General features: G+C 46.6%; 1 protein-coding gene across 1 annotated transcript in view; it reads left to right on the top strand.

Moving 5' to 3' along the window:
* Tmem266 (transmembrane protein 266) overlaps positions 1-12,850 on the top strand; it is a 115,881-nt gene that overhangs the window by 265 nt on the left and 102,766 nt on the right. The gene's annotated exons all lie outside the window — the stretch shown is intronic.

Genomic DNA, 12,850 nt, shown 5'->3' with positions numbered 1-12,850 from the left:
TGCGGGACAGCCCCAGGTCTTCAGCTCCAGCCCGGGGAATCTGCTTGTCACATGCTTCTTATTTATATTTGCAAACTGCCCTGGTTCGGGTCCAGCTGCAGATGTCTTACCTCCCATTCTTTGCCTCTGTGTGCCATCTTGCATTTATTAATAAAACATGAAAACTGGGGTGCGGGAGGTTTGCTGATGAGGGGAATCCCATTGCAGTATAGCAAGCGGGCGCCTATTTTCGGTGTTCAGACGTGGTGTAGAGGTGGAAATCCCACACCCTGGGGATTTGTGGCTTGGTTGGTCGTGACCACTTCCTAGTGGGCTTCCCCGGTTTGTTGCTAGGCGCCCCGGCGGCAGCATGGACAGTCTGGAAAGGGTAGAGGGTTTCACTGTCAACCTGGCGTCCTGTTCAGAGGACAGGTGCAAGCTACAGCGGTCCCCGCTTGCTAACGAGCCAGGGAGGCTCAAACCCAGATAAATCTTTCTCAAAATTGTTAAAAGAGGAGGCCTTGAACTGAATCTCTGAGACTTGCCTACTCAAACTCATCGCGGTTTTTGCATCCGAAGATGATTAAAACTAGCCACCTGTTGGAAGTCAGACCCCATACTCCATTCTGTTTCATAGTCACCAATACCGAGATAATAATAACAGGCCCCAATAGGTTCCCTCTGCCCTCTTTAAATGTGTTGCCCGTCATTTGTTTCTTTTGAAATAAAATCCACCTATGATTTGTTGCCTTTTTTATGTTATAGACTGAAATCCTATGATTTATTTATCTCCCATATACATACACCACCCTATCCTGAGCACCGAGTTTCTCTTCGGCGTATGTTAACTATTTCCCTGGCTTTTTACTTAGCTTGGAGGAAGAGTGGGCAAAGTGCAATGCGCGTAACCGCTTCCCTGATGCCCTCCCCCAGAAATAACATAGTGAAAGGAACAGAATGGAAGTGACTACGGCGAGATGTGGGCTATGACAGCCAGACTGTAGTGCCACATTAAATAATGAGACATATTCATGTGGACCCAGGACTGAGCCGGAAGTTATTTGTGACTGATTTCCTTGAGTCCACCCTGCAAGGCCCCCCCCCCTCTGTGTTGGGGATGAAGAAGCTGGAACTTCAAAGGTTAACTGACTTGCCCAAGGTCACACAGTCAGGAGCAGGGTAAGGTTGCAATTCATCTGCACCACATCTGATGGCAGGGTGCTGGGAGTGTTGCTGCCTCGGCCACCTTTTCATTAAGGCCGGGTTCACAGGTGAGCATCCAGGCCCTGATGGGATTTTCTACTTCGTAGATTCCGTACCATTTCTGTGGCTCTCCAAAATGAGAAACTGTTGTTCCAGAGTGTGGCTGTGTGGAATTTCTTTTGCGGTGACACTGAGCCTATTTTTTTAAAATGGGGTTCAAGGCATCCTGCTGTAAAACTACCCCACATAATCAATACATTCAGAAATTGTTTCACTACCAGTTTAAACCCAGGAAGTACCTACAAATCCTGTAGAGTACTTGTGTGTTTTCACACTCCCACCCCACCCTGCCTTGAGCACCATTTGTGTCCCACTTACTTGTGGGTGCTGTAATGGGGTGAAGGGATCTGTGCCAGCCGTGTGCCATAATCTAGTTTCTGCAAGTGTGGCAGTTTCCCACTCGACGCTCTGGAAATTTGTACGTTTGGTTATGGATATATATTTAATCTCCTTTTCCACAAGTGCATTCTCACGGTTCAGGTGTTGGATTTTGCTACACATACATAGCAGCTTCCATGGACTTAGAAACTGTTGTCATTTCATGAATGGAAAATTCACCTAATGGAGCTGCGAGATTTTATGTTCAGGTCGTGTAATTGAGCTAGTCATGAGAAAACTATAGTTGAATGTAAAGAATTAATTGAAAAGTATATTCTATGGAAAATATAGCTTTTAATGATGCATCGATATAATAGATAACACTAAACAAGGTATATGATGTTGTCTGTTGTAAGTTCTATGAGCTCTGTTTTCTTCCTCGGACAATGAGTAGAATGTTACCTCCTTCATTATACTCCTATTGATAGTAGACAATTTGTATGGCAGATTGGCCTCTCAGAAAATACTCAGTTTTGGAAGAGTACAATTTCCAGAGCTTAAGGAAATGCTGAGATAGAACTTTTCTGCCCTGGAGATTTCCAGCCTATGGTCAGATAAACTCAAGATGAATCCTGACAGCACTAGTGAGAAACAGAAAGGAACGAGAGGTCTTGCTGGGTCTCCGAGCAAGAGAAGGGTTTCCCTTGGAAAGTATCGGGATCCCTTCCAGGTAGGAGCCTTCAACTGTCAAGAGAGAGTAGACTAGTCTACTGCCTTCCATGTGAGCATAATTTTATGTAATGCTCAGATGAGTATCCTTCTTGGTGCAAAGGTCAACTCAGGAAATGTAAAATAAAAAATACTCTGGACTACGGACCTTTATTACCCTTGAAACATTTTTGACCTGGGAAAAGCCATCTGGGCAATTGTGGAGGCTCCGGCATTACCTTTTAAATCCTCTCACGTGCGTTTCGGAGGGAAGACATTTTCACGCTCTGTGTTTTGCTGTCAGTGGTTATAATACGGTTTAATGCATCGGTTTAATGCATTGTGAGGATGAAGCTGGGCGCTGTCTTGTGTTAGCTGACCCTGCAAGTTGTTTAGGTATGAGATGGAGTTTTACTTATAATATCCCTTAATTTAGTGGGGTTTTGTTTTGTTTTGTTTGGTTGGTTTTGGTTTTTTTGAGACAGGGTTTCTCTGTGTAGCCCTGGCTGTCCTGGAACTCACTCTGTAGACCAGGCTGGCCTCCAATTCAGAGATCCACCTGCCTCTGCCTCCTGAGTTCTCGGATTAAAGGCATGCGTCACCACTGCCTGGCTTTAATTTAGTATTTTTAAATGAAAAAACTTTAGTGCCAGCACTCGTGAATCACAGAAGTTCACAGATAGTTTACTTGGAATTAATTAAATTTCACTGGTTTCTGTTTCTCTCCTCAATGGGAGTGGTAGCAAGGGGTATCCATGCTCTCTTTTCACATGGAACTAACCAAGGGTCATAATGCTGGCTGAGGACCATCTCAGGACTCATTTGGGACCTTCTGTGGTCCAGATCTCATCTGAGGACCCTAGAACTCCCTAAGAGTGTTCCTAAAGTGGGTCATAGCTGCTTTCGGTGGGGTGGGATTAAGTCTATACAGAGCAAGGCCAGAAAGCTAATTCCTTTGCAGCAGTCAACAGTGGCCTACACTGTGATTTTTTTTCAAATGTAATAAATGTTCACTGTAGAATATCCAGTCATTAAAAAAAGTAGAAGGGGGCTGGAGAGATGGCTCAGAGGTTAAGAGCACTGGCCGCTCTTCCAGAGGACCTGAGTTCAATTCCCAGCAACCACATGGTGGTTCACAACCATCCGTAATGAGATCTGGTGTCCTCTTCTGGCCTGCAGGGACACATGCAGGCAGAACACTGTATACATAATAAATAAATAAATTTTTTTAAAAAAATTAAAAAAAAAGTAGAAAGTTGAAAGTCAGTAGCCAAGCTTTTTGGCAGTCTTAACTCTTACCAGTGTTCACCATTAACAGTTTGGTGGGGATTGCTCCGGATTTTTAAGTGCAGAAGCTAAAATGTTATTCTCTTCTGACTATGACGTTCATAGACGAATAATGTGTTTTTCCTGTTTGCTTTCTTGCACCTTGTAATACATCTTTGACCTCTGAGAGGCCTTTGAATGGTCTGCTTCTAAACACTTTTATTCAGCCACAGTGGGAGCTGGGTGGGTAGAGCCGTACAACTAGGAAGCGGTCGAGGGAACTGATGGGTGGGGGGTAGGAACCTGGCGTTTGCTGTGTCCCGAAGGGAGTTTCATATTCCATGTCTCTTTGCAGTTACCCTTTGTGGTCAGATGTACAGATGTGGAGCTGGGAGCCCAAAATAAACAACAGAGGAACAGACCTGATTTGGAGGCTGAGCCAGTGTGCCTCCGACTCTGGGCTTTTTCTGTTCTCTGCCCTGGTGAGGGTGAGGTGGTCTCTGTCCCGTAGTTCTCTCACCTTCCTGCTCCACCTGTACTGACCCCCTTCCTGTTTCTCTACTGGGGCCTTGGCTATAGCAGGTTTTCCCTGGAATGCTCTTCCTGCAGGTAGTGGCAGGACTCAAAGTCTAACTGTGCCTTCAGAACAGGTCCACCCACCCCAGTGAGGTATCCCTAGCCTGCCTGTCTGCCTGCCTGGTTTGCATTCTAACACCTAGCACACAGCATTCCGTCTCTCTTGAGTTTATTATCTCTCTCCTCCATGGACCAAATGCTCCAGAAGAAAAGGTCTTGACTGTGCTTTTACTCTCTTACCCCTGGCTGGTGCTATAGAAGGGGGGGGGGCACAAGTCACTGTGGCATCTTTGAATCCTTCCTTCTGACTTCCCACATTTCTTGTTTTAGTTAGCGGTGGCTCTTGCTGTTCCCTGCGGTAGCCTTTTATGTTCCTTAGAGGGACAGCAAGGAAAGTGCAAGGGAATTAGGGAAAAATTGTCTTACTTTTGCTCCAGTTGCAAAAGAGGAAACTCCTGGGGCGAATCAGGCACTATAGAGGTGGAGAGAAAGTCCCTGAGTGTCATTCTGAGAGGATGATGGCAGGGCAGCAAAGCGTAAGGAGAGACCGGCCGGCGACAATGGGGGCCTGCGAGGCTTCTCCTCTACTTGGGCTGCACAATGAATGCTTCGCCAACCACCAAGTTTTTAGCCCATGTCACTAAAAAGAAAAGAATCTATGCTCACCCACACCAGCTTTTCACCCCGGCAGACTAGTCACTGTGCTCCCGGTAGTAACCCACTGCATGGTTTAAACATTAAATACCTGTTGATGTCTTCCCTGCCTAAGCCAGGGTGTGAGTTCACTCTAAAAAAGAAACCACCTGTCAGTGTGTCTGCCAAGTATGGCCAGCAAGCAGGAACTAGAAGCATCACACCCAGAGGTCCCTTTAGCCCAGCAGTCCTGAGCTCTCGTCTGTACGTCTTTTGTGAACGTGCAGTTTGCAGAAGTATTGTTTGGGATACAGCAAAATCATAGGCACTTTGGGGACTGATTCAAACCTAGAACTCTGTAGAAGGAACTATAGTAGGGTGCTGAAGGGAGCCGATAGTCACAGAAAGAGGCCTTGATAAAACAGCAACTTCTCCTCCTGCCTCACACCACCACCTCCACCACCACCACCACCTCCACCTCCACCACCACCTCCACCTCCACCTCCACCACCACCACCACCACCATCACCAACCACCACCACCACCTCCATCTCCACCACCACCACCACCACCTCCACCACCACCACCACCACCATCACCAACCACCATCACCACCACCACCACTACCTCCACCATCACTACCTCCATCACCACCACCACCACCACCACCACCTCCACCTCCACCACCACCACCATCACCACCACCACCACTACCTCCACCATCACTACCTCCATCACCACCACCACCACCACCACCACCTCCACCTCCACCACCACCACCATCACCACCACCACCACTACCTCCACCATCACTACCTCCATCACCACCATCACCATCACCACCTCCACCACCACCATCACCACCACCACCACCTCCACCTCCACCACCACCACCATCACCACCACCACCACTACCTCCACCATCACTACCTCCACCACCACCACCTCCATCACCACCACCACCACCACCTCCACCTCCACCTCCACCTCCACCACCACCACCACCTCCACCTCCACCTCCACCACCACCACCACCACTTCCACCACCTCCACCACCACCACCACCATCACCAACAACCACCACCACCATCACCACCACCACCACCACTACCTCCACCATCACTACCTCCATCACCACCACCACCATCACCACCACCACCATCACCACCTCCACCACCACTACCTCCACCATCACCACCACCACCATCACCACCTCCACCACCACCACCACCACCATCACCACCTCCATCACCACCACCACCATCACCACCACCACCACCACCTCCACCATCACCACCACTACCACCACCACCACCGCCACCTCCACCGCCACCACCACCTCCATCACTACCTCCACCACCACCACCTCCATCACCAACCACCACCGCCTTCATCACTACCTCCACCACTACCACCTCCATCACCAACACCACCACCACCTCCACTACCACCTCCATCACCACCACCTCTACCTCCACCATACCATCACCACCACCACCACCTCTACCACCACCTCTACCTCCACCACCACCACCACCACCTCCACCACCACCACCTCTACCTCCACCTCTACCTCCACCACCACCACCTCCACCATCTCCACCACCACCACTTCGTCCTTCTCTTCTGAGCTCTAATGGCTGCCCTCATGGCTCTGAATTATTTATCATAAGTAGAATCCCCTTTCAAAAACTGCAGTCCCCCAAAACTGTGTTTGACTTGTAAGATCCAGCACCTAGCATGAAAGCTGCAATCTAACCACTCATTAAAACAAAGAGTCTGTCCAAGAACATTTGTCTTACAGCTCAGGTTTCTGGAAGTTCAGACTGGTATCAGACAGATGTTCTCAGTGTGGAGCTATGCTGCATACTACCGGGCAGGGGGGTGGGGGGAGTGTGTGTGTGTGTGTGTGTGCGCGCACACACACACACACACACACACACACACACACACACTCAAAACAACTCCAAAGCAAGCTGTGTGGAGCTGGTGCGATGTCTTTCTCCCTGAGAGTTGCCCTATAAATAGTTAAAATTTTGCATTTCACCTGCTTGCAAAGCAGCTAATTGTCTCCTACTGTAATTACTAAAATGTGTTATTTTTGCAAGAATAGGATGGAATATATTGCAAACCCTCCAATAAAATCGAGGTTGCTCTGCCTCGGGAGGGATCTCTCCTTAAACAGACGCTTAGAAACCTGTCTCCTGGCTTTGCTGCCAGCTGCTCCCCAGGGCTGGGTCTGCTGTCATCCCTCTTGTCCTGCAGGACACTCCTGTCCTCGTCCCTCTCCCGAAACACGGCTCTGGTAAAGGTCACGCATCTGATAGCTGTTTCTCGGATTTCCTTCCTGATGGCTCAGCAACACCCGACCCTGCTGACTTCTTCCTGGAAACACTGTCCCTCCGCCTCTTCTCCACACTCAGAGCCTTCTTGCTCTGTCCCAAACTGAGGTGGTTAAGGAATATGAGCTCTGCTGGGGACTTGAATCCTGGCCCTTGTACTTGCTCGCCATGGACCTTGAAGTAGTTAACCGTCTCGGCCCCCAGTGGAAGAACTATGTCATGGCTTCAGGAAACAAAGATGAAAAGAGTGTGCCAAGGGGGCGGCAGTCACCAAATGTCACCTTTGGTCATTAGCACTTCCTGCTTAGAAGCCCCTTGTATTTTTGGAATAAAGTCCCAACACTCCTCCCTGACATCAAGACCCCTAAAACTAGTTCCTGTTCAGTTCCCCTCTGGCCCCTTCTCCTTTCCAGTACATTCCCCACAGGGCCACTTTCTCCTTGTCCTGCTCTGCCAGAGGGATGAAGAGGCTGCAGACTCTGCAGGCTTGCCTGCTCGCCTGCTGGCCTGCCTGCCTGCCGGGAGGGAGGCACAGAGTGCAGCCTGCCCTGTGACGTAAGCAGTTCTCCCTTGGGCATGAAGCCTATCTCACTGGCAGATCACAAATGACTCAAAAACAGCAGCGCTGATTTATACCTTTCAAAAATAGCTCTCTCAGCATTCAGCCTAATACTTTGCACACAGTAGGAGTTTAACGCCTATCTTTTATCTGCTAAGACATTGCAGTTTTATACGGGCCTTCCAAGATCCTTCTTCTAAGTTGGACCATCAGTACACAGTCCTGGAGCCCACGCAGGCTTTATAGGAGAAAACTTGAGTCAACAGCACCAGGACAGCAAACCCCTGAGAACCTTTTGGAATGAGGAGGGATGCACAAAAATAATTAAAAATAACGGGAGTGTAGGGAATGATTTAATACTTTAAAAAGTGGCTTGGTTTCTTTCCAGCATCTGAAGCTACTTTTTACAATGATCAGAGTTGTGGTCTTGAATTGTTTTGTGTTGAGTTGTGTATATGTTGTTTTCTGTTCTATCCTCTGCACCCCCAGAACGAGATGAGTGCTGAGGGTACAAGAAACACACCCCCAGACTAGTGGCAGACCTCCTCTGAGCCACTCTCTTCTGGGCCTACATTCTTCCCCTCAGTGCGAACTAAAGAGGATATGAAAGTTAACAGACATCCAAGGATGGGACAGCTGGTTAAAAACAAAAAACAAACAAACAAACAAACAAAAACCAGAAAAAAAACCTGTTTTGTCCTAGTTAGTAAAATACCTGCTGTGCAAACACGAGGACTGTGTTCAGATCCCCAATACCTATGCAAACACACACACACACACACACATACACACGCACACGCGCACGTGCACACACCCAGACACACTCACACACACAGACACACTCACACACACACTCACACACACACTCACACTCACACACACAGACACACACATATACACACACTCACACACACAGACACACACAGACAGACACACTCACTCACACACACATGCAAACACACACAGACACACACATATACACACTCACACACTCACACACACACTCACACACACTCACACACACACACATGCAAACACACACAGACACACACATACACACACTCACACACACTCACACACACATTCACACACACACATACATACACACACTCTCACACACACACACACACACAAAAAAAAAAAACAACCCAAAACGAACATAGTCACAGTCATGGTCATCTGTAATCCTCGTGCAGGGGGTGGAGACTGGCCCGCCTCTGGAGCTTGCTGGTCAGCTGGTCTAGCCAATCAGTGAGCACTATTTCAAATGAGTGATCCCGCTTCAAAACATAAGGTGGAGTCCAAATGAGCCCAATTGAGGAAGATATCTGTCAACCTGTGGCCTTGGCATGTACTCGCACGTGTCACACATGTACACACACACACACACACACACACACACACACACACAATATATATACATATTCCTGTTACTGGCATGCTCAGTTGGCATGTGTTTTTCATCAGTATCTGCTCTATCTCTGAGGTCATGAAAAATGAGAAGTTCTTTTCCACTTCAGTCTAATGACTTTTCCCCCAATGGAGTATCACTAGGAATATCAACCCCACTCCAGCACAGGCCCCCTTCCCAGGAATGGCCAACACACAATAAACTCAATGATAGTTTTGTGGACTTTTTGTTTTGTTCCAGCATTTTTTTTGTCCTATTAGTCTTTTACCTGTTTAATTTTCATTTTTGTTTTTGTTGTTGTTTTTTTAAAGCTTTTTTTTTGTTTCTCATTCTCCCCCCCCCCCTTTTTTAGAGAGAAAACAAAGTTGGATGGGTAGAGAGGTGGGTAGGATCTGGGAAGAGTTGAAGGGAGAGAAGAAACATGATTTAATATATTGTATGAAAAAAACTTAATAAAAAACACACAATATGAAAGAAAAAATCAAACAACTTCCTTTCTAACCCTGGAGGCCACCAAGGGCCAGTTCCTTTGCATCTTGGGACTTCACACTGAGCTTCCCTACCTCCCCCTATCAGCAGTCTGGGCCAGGTAACCAGACCGCGTGGGGTCATCCCGTGCATCACCTCAGATGTTTAACACCATCTCTGGTCCTTGCCACTAGATGATAGTGAGCTGTCAGCCCTCTCCAAGTATGATTATCAAAATGTCCCCCAAATTACCAAATGTCTCACGGGGTATAAATCTTCCTGAAATGAGAACTGCAGCGTCACTACAGAAAACTCAGTGATCGTCTGATTTGTAAACTATAGAATTGGGGCAATTTGGGTCAAATGAAGATCATAACTAATGCGTGAGACAAATTTGGCTTTAAAATTTGAAATAGACTTGGTGTTTCTAAGCAATGCCTAGATTATTTCATAAATAATAAGATGTAAACAAAATAGCTACAGAATTCAGATTGTCTGAACTCCCGCAGGTCTTAGGTCCAGACGCAACACCATATTCTAGGACGACTGCGGCCATTCTTGGGGTATTTTATTTGGGCATTTTAAGTGTACAAAATACTGTTAGGACTGTAATAATAAGTTTATCAAACAAAAATAGTATTTCTGCAGAACTCTGAGTGGTTTATGATTTGAGGAAATCGTTTGGCCTGTAGAGTGCCAGCTTTGCTCACCAGTTTCCTTCTGACCAAAGAGCTGCTCCGAGACAGCCCTTCAGGGGCCTCAGGGTGAAGGATAAGTGACAAGGTGCTTTGTGCTTGGTGAAAGGCCACAGTTGCTCAGTAATCTCCATGGCTGTTAGAAAATATGGCTGTAGACGTGTGATTTAGAGCCCACCTCCAATCTGTGTTCTTTCTAAACGCAGTTGCAGAAATTGCACGCCACACCCAAAGGCTGTGACAGTTAAATATATGCTTGCTGGAAGACTTAACATCTTTGGAAGGAACCTGCTTTGGCCGAATGTCACCTCTGGCTTATTCATTGCCTTTGGGGAAGGGAGAGCACACACTGAAGAGAGCCTGGTGCGTTTTCTTCCAATCGGAGGAGATTGGGCATCTTCAGGGTAGTATGGCCATAGACAAGGTATAGCCCAGGATAGCTTCAAACTTACGATCCTCCTGCCTCCACCTCTTCAGCATCTCCTACTAAGTGAGGGGAAGAGCTTGGAACTGGATAAATGACTGAAGATTTGATTTAGACCAGATGAGGTCTTGTTAGTACCTGCACACCAGCCTTAAATGAAGCGGTTCTTACCCATGTGAGGAGGCAGAAAGCTGAGGAAGCTGTGAAAGTTGTCTTCAAGGCCAGAAAAGAGAAGCCCAATGGAGACATTTTGAGGACAAAGACAGGAGAAAATGAAGCCATGTCTCGTTGCCACTCGTACCCACTGACTGGTGCTGGTTCCTCCCCCTTTCTAAAGATGATGACGCCTCATGTTATAGCAGGTCACATTCTTTCCTTCTTTAACAAATTGAAGGCTTATGTCAACCCTGCAGGAGAAAGTTTTTCTTTCAAATGGCTCAGAGGATCATTAGCAACAAGGAATCATAAATTAAAGTTTATACATTGCTTTTAATTTTCGTTTAGACTTACTCATTTTATGAATATGATTGTTTTGCCTGCATGTATGTCTGGGTACTATATGCATGCCTGGTACCTAGAGGGATCAGAAGAAGGTGTTGGAACTCTAGGGACTGGAGTTACAAATGGCTGTGAGCCACCATGTGAGTGCTACGAACTGAACCCAGGTCCTCAGCAAGAATAAGTGCTCTTAACCACGGAACCATCTCTCCAGCCCCTATACATTGTTTTTTTTTTTTTTTTTAGATATAATACTATTGTGTGTGTGTGTGTGTGTGTGTATACAGAATAATACAAATGGAACTTTATTGAGAAGTCAAAATACTCATGTGACTTGTTTCAAGTTTTGTATCTTATTAATTCTTTGAGAATTTCATACCATATATTTTGATCATATTCACCCCAACTCTCCCCAAACCCACCCACCTCTCTATCCCCCAATTTTGTGTTCTTTTAAAAATGTGTTTATAACCTATTGATTCTCAGTTTGTGCTGATTATATATTCCTGGATGTGGGGCCATCTGCTGGAGCATGGTCAATCTACCAGGAGCCACACCCTTACAAAAAACTGACTCTTCCTCCCCCAGAAGCCATCAGCTGTCTGGAGCTCCTCAGTTGGGGTGGAGGCTCATGAATCCCTTCCCAGTCCATGACAGAATGCTGGCTGGCTTGATTTTGTGCAGACATCCACAGCTGCTGTGAGATCATGAGTACAGAGATCCAGTTAAATCCAGAAGATACTGATTGGGTCTGGCCCTCTTCACCCTCTGGCTCTTACAGTCTGCTCCCTCTTCCATGATGGTCACTGAGCCTGGGACGGGGTGGGTGATAGAGATGGCCATTGAGCACTCCCTACACTTGTGATTTTCTGTATTAACCACCATCCACTACACCAAGAAACTTTTCAGATGAGGTATCAGAACTGTGCATCTACTGGTAGAGACATACAAATTTAGAGGGCCATTTAAAATAACAATAATAGGTATACCTCTAGGGCCTATGAGCTCCCCAGTCAGGGATCATAGCTAAATTTACAGTACCAGCCCTGTGTTTCCTCCTATAGTGGGCCTTAAATCCCATCAGAAAGTGGCTGGTTACCCCTGTAGCATTTGTACCATTATTGCATGCATGTGCGGATCTTGCGGATCTTGCCATCCAGGTCATGATTACAGTTCACCAGGTTCACAGCTGGGTAAGATTATTAAAATTTCCCACCAGCAGTCTGCATAGCACCCTCACAGCACCTATGAAAGATAGCCAGTCTGGAGGAAGCTTCCTGGTCAGTACCAACGTAATTGTTCCATGTTCTGTGACCAGTCTGTGTAGTGTCTTCAGCCATAGGGTCTTACTATCTAGTTGGTGGGCAACTAAGAGAAATGTCAATATCCTGTATTTTTGGGGGTATCTCCAGAACCATATGACTTGCTTTATTGTATTTATTCACTTTATCGTAGCAGTATAGACCTGAACCCACAATACCTCCCAGGTATGTCTGTACTTTAAATTTTGAAAAGAAGTACTAGCTTAAAGTATCAGAGTTTTTGGAATCTAGTCTTCGCTTTCCCACAAACTAGAGGTATAGCTGCAGACAGGTTACTTTACTTTTCTAGGTTCTGGCATCTTCTCTTGTCCAATGATAAGAATGAGCTTGTGGTTTAAGTATCCAAAAATAATTCCTCTACTCTGTTAAACCACACAGTGCCTTAAGA

Source organism: Peromyscus leucopus, chromosome 7 (genome assembly GCF_004664715.2).
Source record: "Peromyscus leucopus breed LL Stock chromosome 7, UCI_PerLeu_2.1, whole genome shotgun sequence".
Lineage (NCBI taxonomy): Eukaryota > Metazoa > Chordata > Mammalia > Rodentia > Cricetidae > Peromyscus > Peromyscus leucopus.
Note: the sequence above shows the minus strand (reverse complement) of the source record. Positions and strands in the feature narration are given on the sequence as shown.